Here is a 27,928-nt window from a genome sequence, read left to right as displayed (position 1 = left end):
CCAGAGATCAGGGGAAAGCGCGAACGCAGTCCCCCACTACCAGAAATTATGCAGTCGAGTATCCCGCATTTGGGGACATCGCAGGGGTCAGCACATCCGAAGTGCAATGGATGAGCCTCACCCTGGGAGAACCACCTTTTTTTTTTTTTTTTTTTTTTTTTTTTTTTTTTCAAAAACCTTTATTAAGTGCTTTAAGTAGGCGATACATAGGTTTTTAAAGAGTGGTACCTCTTCCCTTAGGAAGGGCAATCCACTTCAACTTTGTTTCAAATCACATTTTAACAACACAGTCAGTTTACATATGAAATAAGTAGTAAAGGGGGTTTGGTTTCTCGGGGCAGTGTGGGGAGTTCAGTGGGAAGGAGGGGTTAGGGTTTACAGTTCTTCCTCCTTCTCACCCTCCTTGTTGTCCTTGTCTGTGTAATCTCTCAGCAGGTTGAGTACCATTCGGCGGCACGCTTCCCTGCTCACCACCTCCCCGTTGGTCACCAGTCGGGTCCTGGCATACAAGAGGATGTCCTTTATGCAGCAGAGGATTCTCCAGCATCCTTGGATAGCCTCCACTGAGTGTGTCTTTGGAAACAGCCCATACAGCACAGAGTGGTGAGTGATGTTTGGGTATGGGATGTGGGCTTCCATTTCTTGTTTTAAGGCTCCCCGCAGTCTCTGGGCAAAGGGGCAGGCTCAGAACAGATGGTATGTAGTTTCCTCTGCAGGGCATCCCCTTGGGCATTCTCTGTGTGGGCACAGGCCCCTGCTGTGCATGAATGACCGGACTGGCAGTCCCCCTTTCACGGCCATCCATGCAATGTCTTTGTGTCTGTTGGTTAGGGATGGGGAGGATACATTTTCCCACACCCTTGTTGCTGTAGCAGGTGGCAGGTCGCTCACTGGTTCTGTGGTGTCCCTGGACCTGATTAGTCTGTGGATTGTCCTGGGCTTCCATAGGCTTGGTGTGACACAGTTCAGCCCAAATTCCACCACAAACTTCTCAATCTCCTTGTAGTACCAGGGGAGGTCCCAGTTGAACATTGTTGCATTCTCCCACTTATCCCATCCCAGTCTTCTCCATACTGGGAGCAGGAAGAAGCGGAAGACCCTGTAAGCTGAGTGATCCTTGTTCTCGTTCGTCAGGGTTGTTCGGACGCAGCCACACACAAAGAAGGCTCTGAGGATTGTCGGGATGTCAGGGACTGCCTTCCCTCCCTTGCGATGCTCCTTGTGCATGACTGTCCTTTTCACCCTGTCCATCTTTGAGTGCCAAACAAAGTGGAAAACCATGCTGTTCACAGCCCGTGCTACGTTGGCCAGGAGTGGCCAGGCCTGTGTCACATACTGCAGCACGGGCAGTGCGTCGTTCCTGAGCACCAGAGCCTTTCCTTCAATGCTCAGGTGTCTCAAGCTCCAAAAGCCTAGTTTCTGCTTGACTTTGGCCAGGCGTTCGTTCCAGCTTTTCGCCGCCGCTCCTGGTCCCCCAAACCAGATACCGAGGATCTTTACCAGTCCTGCCTCAACGGGGAAAGGGAGAGGCTCGTTACATAGGTCCCAGCGGCCAAAAAGCTTTGCCTGTGATTTGTCCACGTTGATCTTTGCTCCTGATGCTTTGCCAAAGTCCTTGCATGCCTCCAGCAGGGACTGGACCGATTTCCCATCTGTGCAGAAGAGGGTGACGTCGTCCATGTACAGCGAACACTTGACTTCTTTCTTTGCGTCTCCTGGTGTCGGGATCCCTCTGATGTTCGGGTTCTTCCTGATGTACTCCGCGAGTAGCTCTATAACCAAAACAAACAAAGAGGGCGAGAGCGGGCAGCCTTGTCTTACCCCAGACCTGATAGGAAAGGGGTCTGTTTTCCAACCATTTACCATGACTGAACTGAAAATGTCTGTATACATTATTCTAACATAATTGCAGAAGCGCTCCCCCAGCCCAAAACCCTGCAGTACCCTCTCCATGAACTCATGGGAGACGCGGTCGAAGGCCTTTTCCTGATCGAGACAGACCAGCGCAGCGTGGATATTCCGGTCTGTGATGTATTGGATCGTGTCCCTGATCAGTGCTAGGCTGTCCGCCACTCTGCGTCCTGGTACCCCACAGGTCTGGTCTGGGTGAACTAACTCTCCCATAGCGCTCTTGAGTCTATTCACCATTGTCTTTGCCAGGATCTTGTAGTCCACATTCAGGAGAGAGATGGGACGCCAGTTCTTGAGGTCACATCTCTCCCCCTTATGTTTATACAGGAGCGCGATCGTTCCTTCCCTTAATGTGTGGGGCATGACTCCCTCCTGCTCCATCTCCTCATACAGCTCCAGAAGGTCTGGTCCCACTAGGTCCCACAGTGAAGTGTAGAATTCAATTGGTAGACCATCACTGCCTGGTGTCTTTCCTGACTTGAAGGATTTAACTGCAATGTGCAGCTCCTCCAGAGTGAGGGGTGCGTTGAGGACTTCCCTTGCTGGTGTGGAAACCTTTCTCGGGATACCTGCCAAAAACCTTTCTGCCTGATCCCCATCTGACCTCTTCTCTGAGTAGAGGTCCCCATAGAAATCTGTCACAGCCTTCCTAATGTCTTCCTTGGTGTCACACAAAATTCCCTCCCTGTTGCGCAGTTGAACCAGTGGGGTGTGCGCAGAGTGGACTTTCTTAAAGAAGAAGGAGTTGCATTTCTCCCCCTTTTCCAGGTTCTCCACTTTAGAACGGAAGATGATCCTCCTGGATTCCTCATGAAAGTGCTCGCTCAGCTCTTTCTTGACTGCCTCCAGAGGGTTCATGACGTCCCATCCCCGGAGTTGGAGGTCGTGCAGTTCTTGCAGCTGTTGCTGCAGTCTACTGAACTCCCTCTTCCTCCCCCTTGCTGCTTTCCTGCCCACGTTCTTAAAGAAATCCTGAATCCTGCCTTTCACCCATTCCCACCATTCCCCTATGGACTGGAAGGTGTCTTTCATGTCTTGCCACTCACTGTAAGTCCTCCTCAGCTCCTCCTGTACATCCTCTCTCCCCAGCAGAGAGCCATTCAGTTTCCAGGTGCCCGGACCTGTCAGGAACTTCCCTGTTAGTTCCCCCTGAAACCTGATAGCCCTGTGGTCAGAGAAATGCACTGTCACCATGGAGTGCTGCCTGATCCTCACTGATCTAGAGGTGAAAACAAAGTCTATCCTGGATCGCACAGATCCATCAGGGCGGCTCCAGGTGAAATTCCTGGCGTCCGCCCCCATGGATCCAATGACGTCCGTCAGGGAGGCCTCACCCACCATCTCCGCTAGGAGTTTCGCACCATCATCCATCCATCCTTCCTTAGCTCTGGTCCCACATCGACCACCACTCTCTAGTATACAGTTGAAATCCCCACCCATCATGATTGTTCTGGAGGTGACCAGCTGTGGTCTGAGGCGCTGGAACAGCTCCCGTCTCTCACCTACATCAGAAGGCGCATACACATTGATCAGTCTAACCGGTTCTCCTGCCCATGAGCCGTCAACGACAAGAGCCCTGCCGCCTTCCAGCTCGGTGACCGAGTCCACTGTGAAGCACCTCCCTCTGACTAAGGTAGCGACTCCTACAGACCTACTGCTGTTCCCCCCAGACCAAAAAGAAGGCCCAAATGCCCACTGCTGTTCTAGGTGGGTGTATGAAGCTGAAAAAGGGATGGAGCATTCCTGAATCATGTACACATCACATTCCTGGCTGGCAAGAAAGTTCAAGGTGCTGGCACATCTGCGCTTGTCTCTGATACTTCTCACATTTATGGAAAACAATGAAATAGCCATCTTAATTAGTGTTTAAGAGTTTAACTTAGGCTCAAATACTAACTATCAAGTCAGAGTAATTAGCTGTTATCACACAGTGACAAGTCTACTTACAGGGCTGGTCAGGCTCCTGGCGGGTCTCCGGCGCGGGGGCTGTTGTCTTGGCCACCGTTGCTTGGTGCTTCTCTGAGGCTGGCTTGCCCACGTGGCTGGTCTCTGGCTCTTCCTCCTCCATGGAGGCCTCTTCCTTCTCAGCTATTGCTGGCGATGGTGGTGGGGACGCTTCCATGACGCTGGCTAGCGCCCTCATCTCCTGCAGCACTCTGCTGACTTGCTCCAGTTGGTCATCTGGACCCTCATTCCCTGGTTGTTCTTCTTCTTCTGACTCCTCTGGATCTGAGTTGGGGTTGTGGTTGCTCAGGTGTTTCTTCCTGGTCTTCTTTGTTACTTGTGGGGGACTGTGCCTCCTTTTCCTGCGCTCCTGTTTTGTCCAGGGTTCTTCTTCCTGGTTCTCAGAGGCGAGTTGGGGAGCGTTGTCTGTTGGCATACTCTCAGGGATGGCAGGCATTCCTTCTTCTGTGCTCTGTGGCTCCAGGACTGGCGTGGAGCCTTGGTCAGGTTTGACTTGCTCCTGCCTGGGGCCTTTCCTCCTCCCAGTTTCCTTGGTCTTTCTGGGTGCTGGGACTGGAAGGCTGGCCACGGCGGCCTCCTCCTGTGCCTCTCTCCCAGGAGGTTTGGCCGCCTGGGCATAGGACTTGGCTCTTTGCGGGCAGTCTTTGAAACGGTGGCCCACGGCACCGCAGAGGTTGCAGGGGGCTTCCTCTTTGCATGCCCTGGCTGTGTGTCCTTCTCTTTTGCAGTTCTTGCACACTTGCACTGTGCAATCTTTAGCGGTGTGGCCCGGTTTACTACACTTGTTGCACAGTCTGGGCTGCCCGGGGTAGAAGAGGTAGCCCGAGTCGCGCCCTAGGGAGAAGCTTGAAGGAGGGTGATGGATTCCATCCGGGGCGGCCGGGTCCTCTTTCAGCTTCACCATGACTGTCCATTTACCATCCCATATTCCATCACTGTCCAGGTTGCGGGAGGGTTCTCTCGTCACTGTGCAGTGTCGGCGTAGGAAGGTGGTCAGGTCCTGGATGTTGACATGCGGGTTGTAGACGTGCACGGTCATCCTCTTCACCTCCAACACGAGTTGGCACTCCAGGTGGAAGTCGGCGAAGGGTTTCTCGTCCCGTCTTGACCAGCACATCTGCCAGTATCTCCTGCAGATTGATTCCGACATGAACGTCAGCAGGTAAGTGCCTTTGGGTGCATCTGACATTATGCACCAGAGCTCAGCTGCTGTGAACCCCATCTTGGTCACCAGCAACTCTGTGAAAGTCTTTCTGCTCAGCTCTGGTGTGGAGCCATCCGATTCCACCTTCCTCTGCATCTTCACCGTGTTGTGGAACCAGGGGTTCAGCGGTCTGCTCATCCTGTCCTTGCTGTTGCGGCGTGCCTTGGGAAGGGTCCTTCAGGGAGCTGCAGCAGGTAGGTACTCCTCAGGCCTGCTCCTGGTGGCTGGCAGTGGTTCCCTTCAGGCAGGCAGGGAAGCTTGGCAGGCAGGGGTTCCCCTCAGCAGGCAGGCAGGCAGGCAGGCCTCAGTATCCAGGCAGCTCCAGCAGGCAAGGAAGGGTCTCCAGCAGGCAAGCAGCTCCAGCAGGCAGGTGAGAGTCCACAGCAGGCGGTTCCAGCAGGCAGGCGAAGTCCACAGCAGGCAGGTGAAGGTCCACAGCAGGCAGGCAGGCAGGTTTCAGCAGGCAGGTATCTTCAGCAGGATGCAGCTCCAGTAATAGCACTTAAAAGTGCCCTTGTGTGCATATAGCACCAGGTAGTTCTTTGGCAGAACAGTGACCTCTAGTGGACACTAAAGGTACTGCAGGCACGGGGTGATCGTGGTGTCTCCCCTGCCAGGTAAGTATGAGTTGGAAGGGGACAGGGCAAGGGGGGCCCGCTTGGCATCTCCCTGCAGAGCGAGGGTGGCATCCACAGAGGCAAGGCCTGAGGCGGGGCAGAGCATGGGCGTGGGGGCGCAAAGTGACCAGCCAAGGCCCCGCAGACCCTTTGGGCAAAGCCGTTGCCTACCCAAAGCTGCTTCCCAGAAGCCTCGGCCGGCCGGCCAGTGAAATTTACATGACCACGCCATCCAGCAGAGCCAATCAGGGCCTTGCTTTCAGGATCCTCTCCATTGCTGAGAATTTGGGCAAGGGTAGAGTACAGCATGCTGACAGGTGGGCTCGCCAGGTGGAACGAAGGCCCAGAAGCAGCTTTTGAGGCCCTTTCCCAGCATTCCCCAGGCTCCTGAATTTGCATGCCTCTTCCCCTTGCCCAGCCCCATTTCCAGCCTACTGCAGCACCCAGAAGGAAGCTGGAGAGACAGCTAAGGGTGCTCCAGAGTGGTTTTTCTTGTTGCCTTTCTTGATACCAGAGATCAGGGGAAAGCGCGAACGCAGTCCCCCACTACCAGAAATTATGCAGTCGAGTATCCCGCATTTGGGGACATCGCAGGGGTCAGCACATCCGAAGTGCAATGGATGAGCCTCACCCTGGGAGAACCACCTTCGTGATCATGGTGTCTCCCCTGCCAGGTAAGTATGAGTTGGAAGGGGACAGGGCAAGGGGGGCCCGCTTGGCATCTCCCTGCAGAGCGAGGGTGGCATCCACAGAGGCAAGGCCTGAGGCGGGGCAGAGCATGGGCGTGGGGGCGCAAAGTGACCAGCCAAGGCCCCGCAGACCCTTTGGGCAAAGCCGTTGCCTACCCAAAGCTGCTTCCCAGAAGCCTCGGCCGGCCGGCCAGTGAAATTTACATGACCACGCCATCCAGCAGAGCCAATCAGGGCCTTGCTTTCAGGATCCTCTCCATTGCTGAGAATTTGGGCAAGGGTAGAGTACAGCATGCTGACAGGTGGGCTCGCCAGGTGGAAAGAAGGCCCAGAAGCAGAGTTGGAGGCTTCTGAGCCTACAGAACTGCCACTAAGCCCTACTCTAGGGCTAGGCAGTGCTTTTGTTGGCCAAAGCCAGGGAAAAGGCCTGCCGGGGAGCAGTGTTTCGCGCCCTGAGCCCCTCACGCCTTCCCGAACGCTCCCAAACGCGGCAGAACCCTCGCCGGGCAGAGCCCTCGCCGGGCCCAGGCCTGGTGGCCTCAGCCATAGTCTTGGCCCCAGAAGGCAAGGGTGAGGACTACAGGCTGACAGCCGGTCCACAAGCCCAGGGGCTTAGCTGAGAGGGACAGACCTGTCACCTAGCCAGGGCCTACTTTCCTCTCTCTGGATAGGTCCCCTGAGTGGGAGGCGGCAGCTATCCCAGCACTCCCCAGGCTCCTGAATTTGCATGCCTCTTCCCCTTGCCCAGCCCGCTGCAGCACCCAGAAGGAAGCTGGAGAGACAGCTAAGGGTGCTCCAGAGTGGTTTTTCTTGTTGCCTTTCTTGATACCAGAGATCAGGGGAAAGCGCGAACGCAGTCCCCCACTACCAGAAATTATGCAGTCGAGTATCCCGCATTTGGGGACATCGCAGGGGTCAGCACATCCGAAGTGCAATGGATGAGCCTCACCCTGGGAGAACCACCTTCGTGATCATGGTGTCTCCCCTGCCAGGTAAGTATGAGTTGGAAGGGGACAGGGCAAGGGGGGCCCGCTTGGCATCTCCCTGCAGAGCGAGGGTGGCATCCACAGAGGCAAGGCCTGAGGCGGGGCAGAGCATGGGCGTGGGGGCGCAAAGTGACCAGCCAAGGCCCCGCAGACCCTTTGGGCAAAGCCGTTGCCTACCCAAAGCTGCTTCCCAGAAGCCTCGGCCGGCCGGCCAGTGAAATTTACATGACCACGCCATCCAGCAGAGCCAATCAGGGCCTTGCTTTCAGGATCCTCTCCATTGCTGAGAATTTGGGCAAGGGTAGAGTACAGCATGCTGACAGGTGGGCTCGCCAGGTGGAACGAAGGCCCAGAAGCAGCTTTTGAGGCCCTTTCCCAGCATTCCCCAGGCTCCTGAATTTGCATGCCTCTTCCCCTTGCCCAGCCCCATTTCCAGCCTACTGCAGCACCCAGAAGGAAGCTGGAGAGACAGCTAAGGGTGCTCCAGAGTGGTTTTTCTTGTTGCCTTTCTTGATACCAGAGATCAGGGGAAAGCGCGAACGCAGTCCCCCACTACCAGAAATTATGCAGTCGAGTATCCCGCATTTGGGGACATCGCAGGGGTCAGCACATCCGAAGTGCAATGGATGAGCCTCACCCTGGGAGAACCACCTTCGTGATCATGGTGTCTCCCCTGCCAGGTAAGTATGAGTTGGAAGGGGACAGGGCAAGGGGGGCCCGCTTGGCATCTCCCTGCAGAGCGAGGGTGGCATCCACAGAGGCAAGGCCTGAGGCGGGGCAGAGCATGGGCGTGGGGGCGCAAAGTGACCAGCCAAGGCCCCGCAGACCCTTTGGGCAAAGCCGTTGCCTACCCAAAGCTGCTTCCCAGAAGCCTCGGCCGGCCGGCCAGTGAAATTTACATGACCACGCCATCCAGCAGAGCCAATCAGGGCCTTGCTTTCAGGATCCTCTCCATTGCTGAGAATTTGGGCAAGGGTAGAGTACAGCATGCTGACAGGTGGGCTCGCCAGGTGGAAAGAAGGCCCAGAAGCAGCTTTTGAGGCCCTTTCCCAGCATTCCCCAGGCTCCTGAATTTGCATGCCTCTTCCCCTTGCCCAGCCCCATTTCCAGCCTACTGCAGCACCCAGAAGGAAGCTGGAGAGACAGCTAAGGGTGCTCCAGAGTGGTTTTTCTTGTTGCCTTTCTTGATACCAGAGATCAGGGGAAAGCGCGAACGCAGTCCCCCACTACCAGAAATTATGCAGTCGAGTATCCCGCATTTGGGGACATCGCAGGGGTCAGCACATCCGAAGTGCAATGGATGAGCCTCACCCTGGGAGAACCACCTTTTTTTTTTTTTTTAAGTTTCAAAAACCTTTATTAAGTGCTTTAAGTAGGCGATACATAGGTTTTTAAAGAGTGGTACCTCTTCCCTTAGGAAGGGCAGTCCAGTTCAACTTTGTTTCAAATCACATTTTAACAACACAGTCAGTTTACATATGAAATAAGTAGTAAAGGGGGGTTTGGTTTCTTGGGGCAGTGTGGGGAGTTCAGTGGGAAGGAGGGGTTAGGGTTTACAGTTCTTCCTCCTTCTCACCCTCCTTGTTGTCCTTGTCTGTGTAGTCTCTCAGCAGGTTGAGTACCATTCGGCGGCACGCTTCCCTGCTCACCACCTCCCCGTTGGTCACCAGTCGGGTCCTGGCATACAAGAGGATGTCCTTTATGCAGCAGAGGATTCTCCAGCATCCTTGGATAGCCTCCACTGAGTGTGTCTTTGGAAACAGCCCATACAGCACAGAGTGGTGAGTGATGTTTGGGTATGGGATGTGGTCTTCCATTTCTTGTTTTAAGGCTCCCCGCAGTCTCTGGGCAAAAGGGCAGGCCCAGAACAGATGGTATGTAGTTTCCTCTGCAGGGCAACCCCTTGGGCATTCTCTGTGTGGGCACAGGCCCCTGCTGTGCATGAATGACCGGACTGGCAGTCCCCCTTTCACGGCCATCCATGCAATGTCTTTGTGCCTGTTGGTTAGGGATGGGGAGGATACATTTTCCCACACCCTTGTTGCTGTAGCAGGTGGCAGGTCGCTCACTGGTTCTGTGGTGTCCCTGGACCTGATTAGTCTGTGGATTGTCCTGGGCTTCCATAGGCTTGGTGTGACACAGTTCAGCCCAAATTCCACCACAAACTTCTCAATCTCCTTGTAGTACCAGGGGAGGTCCCAGTTGAACATTGTTGCATTCTCCCACTTATCCCATCCCAGTCTTCTCCATACTGGGAGCAGGAAGAAGCGGAAGACCCTGTAAGCTGAGTGGTCCTTGTTCTCGTTCGTCAGGGTTATTCGGACGCAGCCACACACAAAGAAGGCTCTGAGGATTGTCGGGATGTCAGGGACTGCCTTCCCTCCCTTGCGATGCTCCTTGTGCATGACTGTCCTTTTCACCCTGTCCATCTTTGAGTGCCAAACAAAGTGGAAAACCATGCTGTTCACAGCCCGTGCTACGTTGGCCAGGAGTGGCCAGGCCTGTGTCACATACTGCAGCACGGGCAGTGCGTCGTTCCTGAGCACCAGAGCCTTTCCTTCAATGCTCAGGTGTCTCAAGCTCCAAAAGCCCAGTTTCTGCTTGACTTTGGCCAGGCGTTCGTTCCAGCTTTTCGCCGCCGCTCCTGGTCCCCCAAACCAGATACCGAGGATCTTTACCAGTCCTGCCTCAACGGGGAAAGGGAGAGGCTCGTTACATAGGTCCCAGCGGCCGAAAAGCTTTGCCTGTGATTTGTCCACGTTGATCTTTGCTCCTGATGCTTTGCCAAAGTCCTTGCATGCCTCCAGCAGGGACTGGACCGATTTCCCGTCCGTGCAGAAGAGGGTGACGTCGTCCATGTACAGCGAACACTTGACTTCTTTCTTTGCGTCTCCTGGTGTCGGGATCCCTCTGATGTTCGGGTTCTTCCTGATGTACTCCGCGAGTAGCTCTATAACCAAAACAAACAAAGAGGGCGAGAGCGGGCAGCCTTGTCTTACCCCAGACCTGATAGGAAAGGGGTCTGTTTTCCAACCATTTACCATGACTGAACTGAAAATGTCTGTATACATTATTCTAACATAATTGCAGAAGCGCTCCCCCAGCCCAAAACCCTGCAGTACCCTCTCCATGAACTCATGGGAGACGCGGTCGAAGGCCTTTTCCTGATCGAGACAGACCAGCGCAGCGTGGATATTCCGGTCTGTGATGTATTGGATCGTGTCCCTGATCAGTGCTAGGCTGTCCGCCACTCTGCGTCCTGGTACCCCACAGGTCTGGTCTGGGTGAACTAACTCTCCCATAGCGCTCTTGAGTCTATTCACCATTGTCTTTGCCAGGATCTTGTAGTCCACATTCAGGAGAGAGATGGGACGCCAGTTCTTGAGGTCACATCTCTCCCCCTTATGTTTATACAGGAGTGCGATCGTTCCTTCCCTTAATGTGTGGGGCATGACTCCCTCCTGCTCCATCTCCTCATACAGCTCCAGAAGGTCTGCTCCCACTAGGTCCCACAGTGAAGTGTAGAATTCAATTGGTAGACCATCACTGCCTGGCGTCTTTCCTGACTTGAAGGATTTAACTGCAATGTGCAGCTCCTCCAGAGTGAGGGGTGCGTTGAGGGCTTCCCTTGCTGGTGTGGAGACCTTTCTCGGGATACCTGCCAAAAACCTTTCTGCCTGATCCCCATCTGACCTCTTCTCTGAGTAGAGGTCCCCATAGAAATCTGTCACAGCCTTCCTAATGTCTTCCTTGGTGTCACACAAAATTCCCTCCCTGTTGCGCAGTTGAACCAGTGGGGTGTGCGCAGAGTGGACTTTCTTAAAGAAGAAGGAGTTGCATTTCTCCCCCTTTTCCAGGTTCTCCACCTTAGAACGGAAGATGATCCTCCTGGATTCCTCATGAAAGTGCTCGCTCAGCTCTTTCTTGACTGCCTCCAGAGGGTTCATGACGTCCCATCCCCGGAGTTGGAGGTCGTGCAGTTCTTGCAGCTGTTGCTGCAGTCTACTGAACTCCCTCTTCCTCCCCCTTGCTGCTTTCCTGCCCACGTTCTTAAAGAAATCCTGAATCCTGCCTTTCACCCATTCCCACCATTCCCCTATGGACTGGAAGGTGTCTTTCATGTCTTGCCACTCACTGTAAGTCCTCCTCAGCTCCTCCTGTACATCCTCTCTCCCCAGCAGAGAGCTATTCAGTTTCCAGGTGCCCGGACCTGTCAGGAACTTCCCTGTTAGTTCCCCCTGAAACCTGATAGCCCTGTGGTCAGAGAAATGCACTGTCACCATGGAGTGCTGCCTGATCCTCACTGATCTAGAGGTGAAAACAAAGTCTATCCTGGATCGCACAGATCCATCAGGGCGGCCCCAGGTGAAATTCCTGGCGTCCGCCCCCATGGATCCAATGACGTCCGTCAGGGAGGCCTCACCCACCATCTCCGCTAGGAGTTTCGCACCATCATCTATCCATCCTTCCTTAGCTCTGGTCCCACATCGACCACCACTCTCTAGTATACAGTTGAAATCCCCACCCATCATGATTGTTCTGGAGGTGACCAGCTGTGGTCTGAGGCGCTGGAACAGCTCCCGTCTCTCACCTACATCAGAAGGCGCATACACATTGATCAGTCTAACCGGTTCTCCTGCCCATGAGCCGTCAACGACAAGAGCCCTGCCGCCTTCCAGCTCGGTGACCGAGTCCACTGTGAAGCACCTCCCTCTGACTAAGGTAGCGACTCCTACAGACCTACTGCTGTTCCCCCCAGACCAAAAAGAAGGCCCAAATGCCCACTGCTGTTCTAGGTGGGTGTATGAAGCTGAAAAAGGGATGGAGCATTCCTGAATCATGTACACATCACATTCCTGGCTGGCAAGAAAGTTCAAGGTGCTAGCACATCTGCGCTTGTCTCTGATACTTCTCACATTTATGGAAAACAATGAAATAGCCATCTTAATTAGTGTTTAAGAGTTTAACTTAGGCTCAAATACTAACTATCAAGTCAGAGTAATTAGCTGTTATCACACAGTGACAAGTCTACTTACAGGGCTGGTCAGGCTCCTGGCAGGTCTCCGGCGCGGGGGCTGTTGTCTTGGCCACCGTTGCTTGGTGCTTCTCTGAGGCTGGCTTGCCCACGTGGCTGGTCTCTGGCTCTTCCTCCTCCATGGAGGCCTCTTCCTTCTCAGCTATTGCTGGCGATGGTGGTGGGGACGCTTCCATGACGCTGGCTAGCGCCCTCATCTCCTGCAGCACTCTGGTGACTTGCTCCAGTTGGTCATCTGGACCCTCATTCCCTGGTTGTTCTTCTTCTTCTGACTCCTCTGGATCGGAGTTGGGGTTGTGGTTGCTCAGGTGTTTCTTCCTGGTCTTCTTTGTTACTTGTGGGGGACTGTGCCTCCTTTTCCTGCGCTCCTGTTTTGTCCAGGGTTCTTCTTCCTGGTTCTCAGAGGCGAGTTGGGGAGCGTTGTCTGTTGGCATACTCTCAGGGATGGCAGGCATTCCTTCTTCTGTGCTCTGTGGCTCCAGGACTGGCGTGGAGCCTTGGTCAGGTTTGACTTGCTCCTGCCTGGGGCCTTTCCTCCTCCCAGTTTCCTTGGTCTTTCTGGGTGCTGGGACTGGAAGGCTGGCCACGGCAGCCTCCTCCTGTGCCTCTCTCCCAGGAGGTTTGGCCGCCTGGGCATAGGACTTGGCTCTTTGCGGGCAGTCTTTGAAACGGTGGCCCACGGCACCGCAGAGGTTGCAGGGGGCTTCCTCTTTGCATGCCCTGGCTGTGTGTCCTTCTCTTTTGCAGTTCTTGCACACTTGCACTGTGCAATCTTTAGCGGTGTGGCCCGGTTTACTACACTTGTTGCACAGTCGGGGCTGCCCGGGGTAGAAGAGGTAGCCCGAGTCGCGCCCTAGGGAGAAGCTTGAAGGAGGGTGATGGATTCCATCCGGGGCGGCCGGGTCCTCTTTCAGCTTCACCATGACTGTCCATTTACCATCCCATATTCCATCACTGTCCAGGTTGCGGGAGGGTTCTCTCGTCACTGTGCAGTGTCGGCGTAGGAAGGTGGTCAGGTCCTGGATGTTGACATGCGGGTTGTAGACGTGCACGGTCATCCTCTTCACCTCCAACACGAGTTGGCACTCCAGGTGGAAGTCGGCGAAGGGTTTCTCGTCCCGTCTTGACCAGCACATCTGCCAGTATCTCCTGCAGATTGATTCCGACATGAACGTCAGCAGGTAAGTGCCTTTGGGTGCATCTGACATTATGCACCAAAGCTCAGCTGCTGTGAACCCCATCTTGGTCACCAGCAACTCTGTGAAAGTCTTTCTGCTCAGCTCTGGTGTGGAGCCATCCGATTCCACCTTCCTCTGCATCTTCACCGTGTTGTGGAACCAGGGGTTCAGCGGTCTGCTCATCCTGTCCTTGCTGTTGCGGCGTGCCTTGGGAAGGGTCCTTCAGGGAGCTGCAGCAGGTAGGTACTCCTCAGGCCTGCTCCTGGTGGCTGGCAGTGGTTCCCTTCAGGCAGGCAGGGAAGCTTGGCAGGCAGGGGTTCCCCTCAGCAGGCAGGCAGGCAGGCAGGCCTCAGTATCCAGGCAGCTCCAGCAGGCAAGGAAGGGTCTCCAGCAGGCAAGCAGCTCCAGCAGGCAGGTGAGAGTCCACAGCAGGCGGTTCCAGCAGGCAGGCGAAGTCCACAGCAGGCAGGTGAAGGTCCACAGCAGGCAGGCAGGTTTCAGCAGGCAGGTATCTTCAGCAGGATGCAGCTCCAGTAATAGCACTTAAAAGTGCCCTTGTGTGCATATAGCACCAGGTAGTTCTTAGGCAGAACAGTGACCTCTAGTGGACACTAAAGGTACTGCAGGCACGGGGTGATCGTGGTGTCTCCCCTGCCAGGTAAGTATGAGTTGGAAGGGGACAGGGCAAGGGGGGCCCGCTTGGCATCTCCCTGCAGAGCGAGGGTGGCATCCACAGAGGCAAGGCCTGAGGCGGGGCAGAGCATGGGCGTGGGGGCGCAAAGTGACCAGCCAAGGCCCCGCAGACCCTTTGGGCAAAGCCGTTGCCTACCCAAAGCTGCTTCCCAGAAGCCTCGGCCGGCCGGCCAGTGAAATTTACATGACCACGCCATCCAGCAGAGCCAATCAGGGCCTTGCTTTCAGGATCCTCTCCATTGCTGAGAATTTGGGCAAGGGTAGAGTACAGCATGCTGACAGGTGGGCTCGCCAGGTGGAAAGAAGGCCCAGAAGCAGAGTTGGAGGCTTCTGAGCCTACAGAACTGCCACTAAGCCCTACTCTAGGGCTAGGCAGTGCTTTTGTTGGCCAAAGCCAGGGAAAAGGCCTGCCGGGGAGCAGTGTTTCGCGCCCTGAGCCCCTCACGAACGCTCCCAAACGCGGCAGAACCCTCGCCGGGCAGAGCCCTCGCCGGGCCCAGGCCTGGTGGCCTCAGCCATAGTCTTGGCCCCAGAAGGCAAGGGTGAGGACTACAGGCTGACAGCCGGTCCACAAGCCCAGGGGCTTAGCTGAGAGGGACAGACCTGTCACCTAGCCAGGGCCTACTTTCCTCTCTCTGGATAGGTCCCCTGAGTGGGAGGCGGCAGCTATCCCAGCACTCCCCAGGCTCCTGAATTTGCATGCCTCTTCCCCTTGCCCAGCCCCATTTCCAGCCTGCTGCAGCACCCAGTAGGAAGCTGGAGAGACAGCTAAGGGTGCTCCAGAGTGGTTTTTCTTGTTGCCTTTCTTGATACCAGAGATCAGGGGAAAGCGCGAACGCAGTCCCCCACTACCAGAAATTATGCAGTCGAGTATCCCGCATTTGGGGACATCGCAGGGGTCAGCACATCCGAAGTGCAATGGATGAGCCTCACCCTGGGAGAACCACCTTCGTGATCATGGTGTCTCCCCTGCCAGGTAAGTATGAGTTGGAAGGGGACAGGGCAAGGGGGGCCCGCTTGGCATCTCCCTGCAGAGCGAGGGTGGCATCCACAGAGGCAAGGCCTGAGGCGGGGCAGAGCATGGGCGTGGGGGCGCAAAGTGACCAGCCAAGGCCCCGCAGACCCTTTGGGCAAAGCCGTTGCCTACCCAAAGCTGCTTCCCAGAAGCCTCGGCCGGCCGGCCAGTGAAATTTACATGACCACGCCATCCAGCAGAGCCAATCAGGGCCTTGCTTTCAGGATCCTCTCCATTGCTGAGAATTTGGGCAAGGGTAGAGTACAGCATGCTGACAGGTGGGCTCGCCAGGTGGAAAGAAGGCCCAGAAGCAGAGTTGGAGGCTTCTGAGCCTACAGAACTGCCACTAAGCCCTACTCTAGGGCTAGGCAGTGCTTTTGTTGGCCAAAGCCAGGGAAAAGGCCTGCCGGGGAGCAGTGTTTCGCGCCCTGAGCCCCTCACGCCTTCCCGAACGCTCCCAAACGCGGCAGAACCCTCGCCGGGCAGAGCCCTCGCCGGGCCCAGGCCTGGTGGCCTCAGCCATAGTCTTGGCCCCAGAAGGCAAGGGTGAGGACTACAGGCTGACAGCCGGTCCACAAGCCCAGGGGCTTAGCTGAGAGGGACAGACCTGTCACCTAGCCAGGGCCTACTTTCCTCTCTCTGGATAGGTCCCCTGAGTGGGAGGCGGCAGCTATCCCAGCACTCCCCAGGCTCCTGAATTTGCATGCCTCTTCCCCTTGCCCAGCCCCATTTCCAGCCTGCTGCAGCACCCAGAAGGAAGCTGGAGAGACAGCTAAGGGTGCTCCAGAGTGGTTTTTCTTGTTGCCTTTCTTGATACCAGAGATCAGGGGAAAGCGCGAACGCAGTCCCCCACTACCAGAAATTATGCAGTCGAGTATCCCGCATTTGGGGACATCGCAGGGGTCAGCACATCCGAAGTGCAATGGATGAGCCTCACCCTGGGAGAACCACCTTCGTGATCATGGTGTCTCCCCTGCCAGGTAAGTATGAGTTGGAAGGGGACAGGGCAAGGGGGGCCCGCTTGGCATCTCCCTGCAGAGCGAGGGTGGCATCCACAGAGGCAAGGCCTGAGGCGGGGCAGAGCATGGGCGTGGGGGCGCAAAGTGACCAGCCAAGGCCCCGCAGACCCTTTGGGCAAAGCCGTTGCCTACCCAAAGCTGCTTCCCAGAAGCCTCGGCCGGCCGGCCAGTGAAATTTACATGACCACGCCATCCAGCAGAGCCAATCAGGGCCTTGCTTTCAGGATCCTCTCCATTGCTGAGAATTTGGGCAAGGGTAGAGTACAGCATGCTGACAGGTGGGCTCGCCAGGTGGAAAGAAGGCCCAGAAGCAGAGTTGGAGGCTTCTGAGCCTACAGAACTGCCACTAAGCCCTACTCTAGGGCTAGGCAGTGCTTTTGTTGGCCAAAGCCAGGGAAAAGGCCTGCCGGGGAGCAGTGTTTCGCGCCCTGAGCCCCTCACGCCTTCCCGAACGCTCCCAAACGCGGCAGAACCCTCGCCGGGCAGAGCCCTCGCCGGGCCCAGGCCTGGTGGCCTCAGCCATAGTCTTGGCCCCAGAAGGCAAGGGTGAGGACTACAGGCTGACAGCCGGTCCACAAGCCCAGGGGCTTAGCTGAGAGGGACAGACCTGTCACCTAGCCAGGGCCTACTTTCCTCTCTCTGGATAGGTCCCCTGAGTGGGAGGCGGCAGCTATCCCAGCACTCCCCAGGCTCCTGAATTTGCATGCCTCTTCCCCTTGCCCAGCCCCATTTCCAGCCTGCTGCAGCACCCAGAAGGAAGCTGGAGAGACAGCTAAGGGTGCTCCAGAGTGGTTTTTCTTGTTGCCTTTCTTGATACCAGAGATCAGGGGAAAGCGCGAACGCAGTCCCCCACTACCAGAAATTATGCAGTCGAGTATCCCGCATTTGGGGACATCGCAGGGGTCAGCACATCCGAAGTGCAATGGATGAGCCTCACCCTGGGAGAACCACCTTTTTTTTTTTTTTTTTTTTTTTTTTTTTAAGTTTCAAAAACCTTTATTAAGTGCTTTAAGTAGGCGATACATAGGTTTTTAAAGAGTGGTACCTCTTCCCTTAGGAAGGGCAGTCCAGTTCAACTTTGTTTCAAATCACATTTTAACAACACAGTCAGTTTACATATGAAATAAGTAGTAAAGGGGGGTTTGGTTTCTTGGGGCAGTGTGGGGAGTTCAGTGGGAAGGAGGGGTTAGGGTTTACAGTTCTTCCTCCTTCTCACCCTCCTTGTTGTCCTTGTCTGTGTAGTCTCTCAGCAGGTTGAGTACCATTCGGCGGCACGCTTCCCTGCTCACCACCTCCCCGTTGGTCACCAGTCGGGTCCTGGCATACAAGAGGATGTCCTTTATGCAGCAGAGGATTCTCCAGCATCCTTGGATGGCCTCCACTGAGTGTGTCTTTGGAAACAGCCCATACAACACCGAGTGGTGAGTGATGTTTGGGTATGGGATGTGGGCTTCCATTTCTTGTTTTAAGGCTCCCCGCAGTCTCTGGGCAAAAGGGCAGGCCCAGAAAAGATGGTATGTAGTTTCCTCTGCAGGGCATCCCCTTGGGCATTCTCTGTGTGGGCACAGGCCCCTGCTGTGCATGAATGACCGGACTGGCAGTCCCCCTTTCACGGCCATCCATGCAATGTCTTTGTGTCTGTTGGTTAGGGATGGGGAGGATACATTTTCCCACACCCTTGTTGCTGTAGCAGGTGGCAGGTCGCTCACTGGTTCTGTGGTGTCCCTGGACCTGATTAGTCTGTGGATTGTCCTGGGCTTCCATAGGCTTGGTGTGACACAGTTCAGCCCAAATTCCACCACAAACTTCTCAATCTCCTTGTAGTACCAGGGGAGGTCCCAGTTGAACATTGTTGCATTCTCCCACTTATCCCATCCCAGTCTTCTCCATACTGGGAGCAGGAAGAAGCGGAAGACCCTGTAAGCTGAGTGGTCCTTGTTCTCGTTCATCAGGGTTATTCGGACGCAGCCACACACAAAGAAGGCTCTGAGGATTGTCGGGATGTCAGGGACTGCCTTCCCTCCCTTGCGATGCTCCTTGTGCATGACTGTCCTTTTCACCCTGTCCATCTTTGAGTGCCAAACAAAGTGGAAAACCATGCTGTTCACAGCCCGTGCTACGTTGGCCAGGAGTGGCCAGGCCTGTGTCACATACTGCAGCACGGGCAGTGCATCGTTCCTGAGCACCAGAGCCTTTCCTTCAATGCTCAGGTGTCTCAAGCTCCAAAAGCCCAGTTTCTGCTTGACTTTGGCCAGGCGTTCGTTCCAGCTTTTCGCCGCCGCTCCTGGTCCCCCAAACCAGATACCGAGGATCTTTACCAGTCCTGCCTCAACGGGGAAAGGGAGAGGCTCGTTACATAGGTCCCAGCGGCCGAAAAGCTTTGCCTGTGATTTGTCCACGTTGATCTTTGCTCCTGATGCTTTGCCAAAGTCCTTGCATGCCTCCAGCAGGGACTGGACCGATTTCCCGTCCGTGCAGAAGAGGGTGACGTCGTCCATGTACAGCGAACACTTGACTTCTTTCTTTGCGTCTCCTGGTGTCGGGATCCCTCTGATGTTCGGGTTCTTCCTGATGTACTCCGCGAGTAGCTCTATAACCAAAACAAACAAAGAGGGCGAGAGCGGGCAGCCTTGTCTTACCCCAGACCTGATAGGAAAGGGGTCTGTTTTCCAACCATTTACCATGACTGAACTGAAAATGTCTGTATACATTATTCTAACATAATTGCAGAAGCGCTCCCCCAGCCCAAAACCCTGCAGTACCCTCTCCATGAACTCATGGGAGACGCGGTCGAAGGCCTTTTCCTGATCGAGACAGACCAGCGCAGCGTGGATATTCCGGTCTGTGATGTATTGGATCGTGTCCCTGATCAGTGCTAGGCTGTCCGCCACTCTGCGTCCTGGTACCCCACAGGTCTGGTCTGGGTGAACTAACTCTCCCATAGCGCTCTTGAGTCTATTCACCATTGTCTTTGCCAGGATCTTGTAGTCCACATTCAGGAGAGAGATGGGACGCCAGTTCTTGAGGTCACATCTCTCCCCCTTATGTTTATACAGGAGTGCGATCGTTCCTTCCCTTAATGTGTGGGGCATGACTCCCTCCTGCTCCATCTCCTCATACAGCTCCAGAAGGTCTGCTCCCACTAGGTCCCACAGTGAAGTGTAGAATTCAATTGGTAGACCATCACTGCCTGGCGTCTTTCCTGACTTGAAGGATTTAACTGCAATGTGCAGCTCCTTCAGAGTGAGGGGTGCGTTGAGGACTTCCCTTGCTGGTGTGGAGACCTTTCTCGGGATACCTGCCAAAAACCTTTCTGCCTGATCCCCATCTGACCTCTTCTCTGAGTAGAGGTCCCCATAGAAATCTGTCACAGCCTTCCTAATGTCTTCCTTGGTGTCACACAAAATTCCCTCCCTGTTGCGCAGTTGAACCAGTGGGGTGTGCGCAGAGTGGACTTTCTTAAAGAAGAAGGAGTTGCATTTCTCCCCCTTTTCCAGGTTCTCCACCTTAGAACGGAAGATGATCCTCCTGGATTCCTCATGAAAGTGCTCGCTCAGCTCTTTCTTGACTGCCTCCAGAGGGTTCATGACGTCCCATCCCCGGAGTTGGAGGTCGTGCAGTTCTTGCAGCTGTTGCTGCAGTCTACTGAACTCCCTCTTCCTCCCCCTTGCTGCTTTCCTGCCCACGTTCTTAAAGAAATCCTGAATCCTGCCTTTCACCCATTCCCACCATTCCCCTATGGACTGGAAGGTGTCTTTCATGTCTTGCCACTCACTGTAAGTCCTCCTCAGCTCCTCCTGTACATCCTCTCTCCCCAGCAGAGAGCTATTCAGTTTCCAGGTGCCCGGACCTGTCAGGAACTTCCCTGTTAGTTCCCCCTGAAACCTGATAGCCCTGTGGTCAGAGAAATGCACTGTCACCATGGAGTGCTGCCTGATCCTCACTGATCTAGAGGTGAAAACAAAGTCTATCCTGGATCGCACAGATCCATCAGGGCGGCTCCAGGTGAAATTCCTGGCGTCCGCCCCCATGGATCCAATGACGTCCGTCAGGGAGGCCTCACCCACCATCTCCGCTAGGAGTTTCGCACCATCATCCATCCATCCTTCCTTAGCTCTGGTCCCACATCGACCACCACTCTCTAGTATACAGTTGAAATCCCCACCCATCATGATTGTTCTGGAGGTGACCAGCTGTGGTCTGAGGCGCTGGAACAGCTCCCGTCTCTCACCTACATCAGAAGGCGCATACACATTGATCAGTCTAACCGGTTCTCCTGCCCATGAGCCGTCAACGACAAGAGCCCTGCCGCCTTCCAGCTCGGTGACCGAGTCCACTGTGAAGCACCTCCCTCTGACTAAGGTAGCGACTCCTACAGACCTACTGCTGTTCCCCCCAGACCAAAAAGAAGGCCCAAATGCCCACTGCTGTTCTAGGTGGGTGTATGAAGCTGAAAAAGGGATGGAGCATTCCTGAATCATGTACACATCACATTCCTGGCTGGCAAGAAAGTTCAAGGTGCTGGCACATCTGCGCTTGTCTCTGATACTTCTCACATTTATGGAAAACAATGAAATAGCCATCTTAATTAGTGTTTAAGAGTTTAACTTAGGCTCAAATACTAACTATCAAGTCAGAGTAATTAGCTGTTATCACACAGTGACAAGTCTACTTACAGGGCTGGTCAGGCTCCTGGCGGGTCTCCGGCGCGGGGGCTGTTGTCTTGGCCACCGTTGCTTGGTGCTTCTCTGAGGCTGGCTTGCCCACGTGGCTGGTCTCTGGCTCTTCCTCCTCCATGGAGGCCTCTTCCTTCTCAGCTATTGCTGGCGATGGTGGTGGGGACGCTTCCATGACGCTGGCTAGCGCCCTCATCTCCTGCAGCACTCTGCTGACTTGCTCCAGTTGGTCATCTGGACCCTCATTCCCTGGTTGTTCTTCTTCTTCTGACTCCTCTGGATCTGAGTTGGGGTTGTGGTTGCTCAGGTGTTTCTTCCTGGTCTTCTTTGTTACTTGTGGGGGACTGTGCCTCCTTTTCCTGCGCTCCTGTTTTGTCCAGGGTTCTTCTTCCTGGTTCTCAGAGGCGAGTTGGGGAGCGTTGTCTGTTGGCATACTCTCAGGGATGGCAGGCATTCCTTCTTCTGTGCTCTGTGGCTCCAGGACTGGCGTGGAGCCTTGGTCAGGTTTGACTTGCTCCTGCCTGGGGCCTTTCCTCCTCCCAGTTTCCTTGGTCTTTCTGGGTGCTGGGACTGGAAGGCTGGCCACGGCAGCCTCCTCCTGTGCCTCTCTCCCAGGAGGTTTGGCCGCCTGGGCATAGGACTTGGCTCTTTGCGGGCAGTCTTTGAAACGGTGGCCCACGGCACCGCAGAGGTTGCAGGGGGCTTCCTCTTTGCATGCCCTGGCTGTGTGTCCTTCTCTTTTGCAGTTCTTGCACACTTGCACTGTGCAATCTTTAGCGGTGTGGCCCGGTTTACTACACTTGTTGCACAGTCTGGGCTGCCCGGGGTAGAAGAGGTAGCCCGAGTCGCGCCCTAGGGAGAAGCTTGAAGGAGGGTGATGGATTCCATCCGGGGCGGCCGGGTCCTCTTTCAGCTTCACCATGACTGTCCATTTACCATCCCATATTCCATCACTGTCCAGGTTGCGGGAGGGTTCTCTCGTCACTGTGCAGTGTCGGCGTAGGAAGGTGGTCAGGTCCTGGATGTTGACATGCGGGTTGTAGACGTGCACGGTCATCCTCTTCACCTCCAACACGAGTTGGCACTCCAGGTGGAAGTCGGCGAAGGGTTTCTCGTCCCGTCTTGACCAGCACATCTGCCAGTATCTCCTGCAGATTGATTCCGACATGAACGTCAGCAGGTAAGTGCCTTTGGGTGCATCTGACATTATGCACCAAATCTCAGCTGCTGTGAACCCCATCTTGGTCACCAGCAACTCTGTGAAAGTCTTTCTGCTCAGCTCTGGTGTGGAGCCATCCGATTCCACCTTCCTCTGCATCTTCACCGTGTTGTGGAACCAGGGGTTCAGCGGTCTGCTCATCCTGTCCTTGCTGTTGCGGCGTGCCTTGGGAAGGGTCCTTCAGGGAGCTGCAGCAGGTAGGTACTCCTCAGGCCTGCTCCTGGTGGCTGGCAGTGGTTCCCTTCAGGCAGGCAGGGAAGCTTGGCAGGCAGGGGTTCCCCTCAGCAGGCAGGCAGGCAGGCAGGCCTCAGTATCCAGGCAGCTCCAGCAGGCAAGGAAGGGTCTCCAGCAGGCAAGCAGCTCCAGCAGGCAGGTGAGAGTCCACAGCAGGCGGTTCCAGCAGGCAGGCGAAGTCCACAGCAGGCAGGTGAAGGTCCACAGCAGGCAGGCAGGTTTCAGCAGGCAGGTATCTTCAGCAGGATGCAGCTCCAGTAATAGCACTTAAAAGTGCCCTTGTGTGCATATAGCACCAGGTAGTTCTTTGGCAGAACAGTGACCTCTAGTGGACACTAAAGGTACTGCAGGCACGGGGTGATCGTGGTGTCTCCCCTGCCAGGTAAGTATGAGTTGGAAGGGGACAGGGCAAGGGGGGCCCGCTTGGCATCTCCCTGCAGAGCGAGGGTGGCATCCACAGAGGCAAGGCCTGAGGCGGGGCAGAGCATGGGCGTGGGGGCGCAAAGTGACCAGCCAAGGCCCCGCAGACCCTTTGGGCAAAGCCGTTGCCTACCCAAAGCTGCTTCCCAGAAGCCTCGGCCGGCCGGCCAGTGAAATTTACATGACCACGCCATCCAGCAGAGCCAATCAGGGCCTTGCTTTCAGGATCCTCTCCATTGCTGAGAATTTGGGCAAGGGTAGAGTACAGCATGCTGACAGGTGGGCTCGCCAGGTGGAAAGAAGGCCCAGAAGCAGAGTTGGAGGCTTCTGAGCCTACAGAACTGCCACTAAGCCCTACTCTAGGGCTAGGCAGTGCTTTTGTTGGCCAAAGCCAGGGAAAAGGCCTGCCGGGGAGCAGTGTTTCGCGCCCTGAGCCCCTCACGCCTTCCCGAACGCTCCCAAACGCGGCAGAACCCTCGCCGGGCAGAGCCCTCGCCGGGCCCAGGCCTGGTGGCCTCAGCCATAGTCTTGGCCCCAGAAGGCAAGGGTGAGGACTACAGGCTGACAGCCGGTCCACAAGCCCAGGGGCTTAGCTGAGAGGGACAGACCTGTCACCTAGCCAGGGCCTACTTTCCTCTCTCTGGATAGGTCCCCTGAGTGGGAGGCGGCAGCTATCCCAGCACTCCCCAGGCTCCTGAATTTGCATGCCTCTTCCCCTTGCCCAGCCCGCTGCAGCACCCAGAAGGAAGCTGGAGAGACAGCTAAGGGTGCTCCAGAGTGGTTTTTCTTGTTGCCTTTCTTGATACCAGAGATCAGGGGAAAGCGCGAACGCAGTCCCCCACTACCAGAAATTATGCAGTCGAGTATCCCGCATTTGGGGACATCGCAGGGGTCAGCACATCCGAAGTGCAATGGATGAGCCTCACCCTGGGAGAACCACCTTCGTGATCATGGTGTCTCCCCTGCCAGGTAAGTATGAGTTGGAAGGGGACAGGGCAAGGGGGGCCCGCTTGGCATCTCCCTGCAGAGCGAGGGTGGCATCCACAGAGGCAAGGCCTGAGGCGGGGCAGAGCATGGGCGTGGGGGCGCAAAGTGACCAGCCAAGGCCCCGCAGACCCTTTGGGCAAAGCCGTTGCCTACCCAAAGCTGCTTCCCAGAAGCCTCGGCCGGCCGGCCAGTGAAATTTACATGACCACGCCATCCAGCAGAGCCAATCAGGGCCTTGCTTTCAGGATCCTCTCCATTGCTGAGAATTTGGGCAAGGGTAGAGTACAGCATGCTGACAGGTGGGCTCGCCAGGTGGAAAGAAGGCCCAGAAGCAGAGTTGGAGGCTTCTGAGCCTACAGAACTGCCACTAAGCCCTACTCTAGGGCTAGGCAGTGCTTTTGTTGGCCAAAGCCAGGGAAAAGGCCTGCCGGGGAGCAGTGTTTCGCGCCCTGAGCCCCTCACGCCTTCCCGAACGCTCCCAAACGCGGCAGAACCCTCGCCGGGCAGAGCCCTCGCCGGGCCCAGGCCTGGTGGCCTCAGCCATAGTCTTGGCCCCAGAAGGCAAGGGTGAGGACTACAGGCTGACAGCCGGTCCACAAGCCCAGGGGCTTAGCTGAGAGGGACAGACCTGTCACCTAGCCAGGGCCTACTTTCCTCTCTCTGGATAGGTCCCCTGAGTGGGAGGCGGCAGCTATCCCAGCACTCCCCAGGCTCCTGAATTTGCATGCCTCTTCCCCTTGCCCAGCCCGCTGCAGCACCCAGAAGGAAGCTGGAGAGACAGCTAAGGGTGCTCCAGAGTGGTTTTTCTTGTTGCCTTTCTTGATACCAGAGATCAGGGGAAAGCGCGAACGCAGTCCCCCACTACCAGAAATTATGCAGTCGAGTATCCCGCATTTGGGGACATCGCAGGGGTCAGCACATCCGAAGTGCAATGGATGAGCCTCACCCTGGGAGAACCACCTTCGTGATCATGGTGTCTCCCCTGCCAGGTAAGTATGAGTTGGAAGGGGACAGGGCAAGGGGGGCCCGCTTGGCATCTCCCTGCAGAGCGAGGGTGGCATCCACAGAGGCAAGGCCTGAGGCGGGGCAGAGCATGGGCGTGGGGGCGCAAAGTGACCAGCCAAGGCCCCGCAGACCCTTTGGGCAAAGCCGTTGCCTACCCAAAGCTGCTTCCCAGAAGCCTCGGCCGGCCGGCCAGTGAAATTTACATGACCACGCCATCCAGCAGAGCCAATCAGGGCCTTGCTTTCAGGATCCTCTCCATTGCTGAGAATTTGGGCAAGGGTAGAGTACAGCATGCTGACAGGTGGGCTCGCCAGGTGGAAAGAAGGCCCAGAAGCAGAGTTGGAGGCTTCTGAGCCTACAGAACTGCCACTAAGCCCTACTCTAGGGCTAGGCAGTGCTTTTGTTGGCCAAAGCCAGGGAAAAGGCCTGCCGGGGAGCAGTGTTTCGCGCCCTGAGCCCCTCACGCCTTCCCAAACGCGGCAGAACCCTCGCCGGGCAGAGCCCTCGCCGGGCCCAGGCCTGGTGGCCTCAGCCATAGTCTTGGCCCCAGAAGGCAAGGGTGAGGACTACAGGCTGACAGCCGGTCCACAAGCCCAGGGGCTTAGCTGAGAGGGACAGACCTGTCACCTAGCCAGGGCCTACTTTCCTCTCTCTGGATAGGTCCCCTGAGTGGGAGGCGGCAGCTATCCCAGCACTCCCCAGGCTCCTGAATTTGCATGCCTCTTCCCCTTGCCCAGCCCCATTTCCAGCCTGCTGCAGCACCCAGAAGGAAGCTGGAGAGACAGCTAAGGGTGCTCCAGAGTGGTTTTTCTTGTTGCCTTTCTTGATACCAGAGATCAGGGGAAAGCGCGAACGCAGTCCCCCACTACCAGAAATTATGCAGTCGAGTATCCCGCATTTGGGGACATCGCAGGGGTCAGCACATCCGAAGTGCAATGGATGAGCCTCACCCTGGGAGAACCACCTTCGTGATCATGGTGTCTCCCCTGCCAGGTAAGTATGAGTTGGAAAGGGACAGGGCAAGGGGGGCCCGCTTGGCATCTCCCTGCAGAGCGAGGGTGGCATCCACAGAGGTAAGGCCTGAGGCGGGGCAGAGCATGGGCGTGGGGGCGCAAAGTGACCAGCCAAGGCCCCGCAGACCCTTTGGGCAAAGCCGTTGCCTACCCAAAGCTGCTTCCCAGAAGCCTCGGCCGGCCGGCCAGTGAAATTTACATGACCACGCCATCCAGCAGAGCCAATCAGGGCCTTGCTTTCAGGATCCTCTCCATTGCTGAGAATTTGGGCAAGGGTAGAGTACAGCATGCTGACAGGTGGGCTCGCCAGGTGGAAAGAAGGCCCAGAAGCAGAGTTGGAGGCTTCTGAGCCTACAGAACTGCCACTAAGCCCTACTCTAGGGCTAGGCAGTGCTTTTGTTGGCCAAAGCCAGGGAAAAGGCCTGCCGGGGAGCAGTGTTTCGCGCCCTGAGCCCCTCACGCCTTCCCGAACGCTCCCAAACGCGGCAGAACCCTCGCCGGGCAGAGCCCTCGCCGGGCCCAGGCCTGGTGGCCTCAGCCATAGTCTTGGCCCCAGAAGGCAAGGGTGAGGACTACAGGCTGACAGCCGGTCCACAAGCCCAGGGGCTTAGCTGAGAGGGACAGACCTGTCACCTAGCCAGGGCCTACTTTCCTCTCTCTGGATAGGTCCCCTGAGTGGGAGGCGGCAGCTATCCCAGCACTCCCCAGGCTCCTGAATTTGCATGCCTCTTCCCCTTGCCCAGCCCGCTGCAGCACCCAGAAGGAAGCTGGAGAGACAGCTAAGGGTGCTCCAGAGTGGTTTTTCTTGTTGCCTTTCTTGATACCAGAGATCAGGGGAAAGCGCGAACGCAGTCCCCCACTACCAGAAATTATGCAGTCGAGTATCCCGCATTTGGGGACATCGCAGGGGTCAGCACATCCGAAGTGCAATGGATGAGCCTCACCCTGGGAGAACCACCTTCGTGATCATGGTGTCTCCCCTGCCAGGTAAGTATGAGTTGGAAGGGGACAGGGCAAGGGGGGCCCGCTTGGCATCTCCCTGCAGAGCGAGGGTGGCATCCACAGAGGCAAGGCCTGAGGCGGGGCAGAGCATGGGCGTGGGGGCGCAAAGTGACCAGCCAAGGCCCCGCAGACCCTTTGGGCAAAGCCGTTGCCTACCCAAAGCTGCTTCCCAGAAGCCTCGGCCGGCCGGCCAGTGAAATTTACATGACCACGCCATCCAGCAGAGCCAATCAGGGCCTTGCTTTCAGGATCCTCTCCATTGCTGAGAATTTGGGCAAGGGTAGAGTACAGCATGCTGACAGGTGGGCTCGCCAGGTGGAAAGAAGGCCCAGAAGCAGAGTTGGAGGCTTCTGAGCCTACAGAACTGCCACTAAGCCCTACTCTAGGGCTAGGCAGTGCTTTTGTTGGCCAAAGCCAGGGAAAAGGCCTGCCGGGGAGCAGTGTTTCGCGCCCTGAGCCCCTCACGCCTTCCCGAACGCTCCCAAACGCGGCAGAACCCTCGCCGGGCAGAGCCCTCGCCGGGCCCAGGCCTGGTGGCCTCAGCCATAGTCTTGGCCCCAGAAGGCAAGGGTGAGGACTACAGGCTGACAGCCGGTCCACAAGCCCAGGGGCTTAGCTGAGAGGGACAGACCTGTCACCTAGCCAGGGCCTACTTTCCTCTCTCTGGATAGGTCCCCTGAGTGGGAGGCGGCAGCTATCCCAGCACTCCCCAGGCTCCTGAATTTGCATGCCTCTTCCCCTTGCCCAGCCCCATTTCCAGCCTGCTGCAGCACCCAGAAGGAAGCTGGAGAGACAGCTAAGGGTGCTCCAGAGTGGTTTTTCTTGTTGCCTTTCTTGATACCAGAGATCAGGGGAAAGCGCGAACGCAGTCCCCCACTACCAGAAATTATGCAGTCGAGTATCCCGCATTTGGGGACATCGCAGGGGTCAGCACATCCGAAGTGCAATGGATGAGCCTCACCCTGGGAGAACCACCTTCGTGATCATGGTGTCTCCCCTGCCAGGTAAGTATGAGTTGGAAGGGGACAGGGCAAGGGGGGCCCGCTTGGCATCTCCCTGC

The 27,928-nt window shown here is 56.2% G+C and overlaps 10 non-coding genes and 3 pseudogenes across 10 annotated transcripts; all 13 read right to left on the bottom strand.

The window, feature by feature from the left end:
- Positions 1 to 8: 8 nt before the first annotated feature.
- Positions 9 to 146, bottom strand: LOC138291841 (U1 spliceosomal RNA; annotated as a pseudogene).
- Positions 147 to 6,215: 6,069 nt separating this feature from the next.
- On the bottom strand, positions 6,216 to 6,379 carry LOC138293876 (U1 spliceosomal RNA). Its single transcript, XR_011203127.1, has one exon. It is a non-coding gene; the product is annotated as a U1 spliceosomal RNA (small nuclear RNA).
- An 843-nt stretch (positions 6,380 to 7,222) lies between these two features.
- Positions 7,223 to 7,386, bottom strand: LOC138293869 (U1 spliceosomal RNA). The gene has a single exon (XR_011203126.1). It is a non-coding gene; the product is annotated as a U1 spliceosomal RNA (small nuclear RNA).
- A 510-nt stretch (positions 7,387 to 7,896) lies between these two features.
- LOC138293861 (U1 spliceosomal RNA) lies at positions 7,897 to 8,060 on the bottom strand. Its single transcript, XR_011203125.1, has one exon. It is a non-coding gene; the product is annotated as a U1 spliceosomal RNA (small nuclear RNA).
- Positions 8,061 to 8,570: 510 nt separating this feature from the next.
- On the bottom strand, positions 8,571 to 8,708 carry LOC138291896 (U1 spliceosomal RNA; annotated as a pseudogene).
- Positions 8,709 to 15,098: 6,390 nt separating this feature from the next.
- Positions 15,099 to 15,262, bottom strand: LOC138293855 (U1 spliceosomal RNA). Its single transcript, XR_011203124.1, has one exon. It is a non-coding gene; the product is annotated as a U1 spliceosomal RNA (small nuclear RNA).
- An 855-nt stretch (positions 15,263 to 16,117) lies between these two features.
- On the bottom strand, positions 16,118 to 16,281 carry LOC138293853 (U1 spliceosomal RNA). The gene has a single exon (XR_011203123.1). It is a non-coding gene; the product is annotated as a U1 spliceosomal RNA (small nuclear RNA).
- Positions 16,282 to 17,136: 855 nt separating this feature from the next.
- LOC138292017 (U1 spliceosomal RNA) lies at positions 17,137 to 17,274 on the bottom strand (annotated as a pseudogene).
- A 6,400-nt stretch (positions 17,275 to 23,674) lies between these two features.
- LOC138293842 (U1 spliceosomal RNA) lies at positions 23,675 to 23,838 on the bottom strand. Its single transcript, XR_011203121.1, has one exon. It is a non-coding gene; the product is annotated as a U1 spliceosomal RNA (small nuclear RNA).
- Positions 23,839 to 24,681: 843 nt separating this feature from the next.
- Positions 24,682 to 24,845, bottom strand: LOC138293837 (U1 spliceosomal RNA). The gene has a single exon (XR_011203120.1). It is a non-coding gene; the product is annotated as a U1 spliceosomal RNA (small nuclear RNA).
- Positions 24,846 to 25,690: 845 nt separating this feature from the next.
- On the bottom strand, positions 25,691 to 25,854 carry LOC138293832 (U1 spliceosomal RNA). Its single transcript, XR_011203119.1, has one exon. It is a non-coding gene; the product is annotated as a U1 spliceosomal RNA (small nuclear RNA).
- An 843-nt stretch (positions 25,855 to 26,697) lies between these two features.
- On the bottom strand, positions 26,698 to 26,861 carry LOC138293828 (U1 spliceosomal RNA). The gene has a single exon (XR_011203118.1). It is a non-coding gene; the product is annotated as a U1 spliceosomal RNA (small nuclear RNA).
- Positions 26,862 to 27,716: 855 nt separating this feature from the next.
- On the bottom strand, positions 27,717 to 27,880 carry LOC138293826 (U1 spliceosomal RNA). Its single transcript, XR_011203117.1, has one exon. It is a non-coding gene; the product is annotated as a U1 spliceosomal RNA (small nuclear RNA).
- Positions 27,881 to 27,928: the final 48 nt, after the last annotated feature.

Source organism: Pleurodeles waltl, chromosome 1_1 (genome assembly GCF_031143425.1).
Source record: "Pleurodeles waltl isolate 20211129_DDA chromosome 1_1, aPleWal1.hap1.20221129, whole genome shotgun sequence".
NCBI lineage: Eukaryota > Metazoa > Chordata > Amphibia > Caudata > Salamandridae > Pleurodeles > Pleurodeles waltl.
Note: the sequence above shows the minus strand (reverse complement) of the source record. Positions and strands in the feature narration are given on the sequence as shown.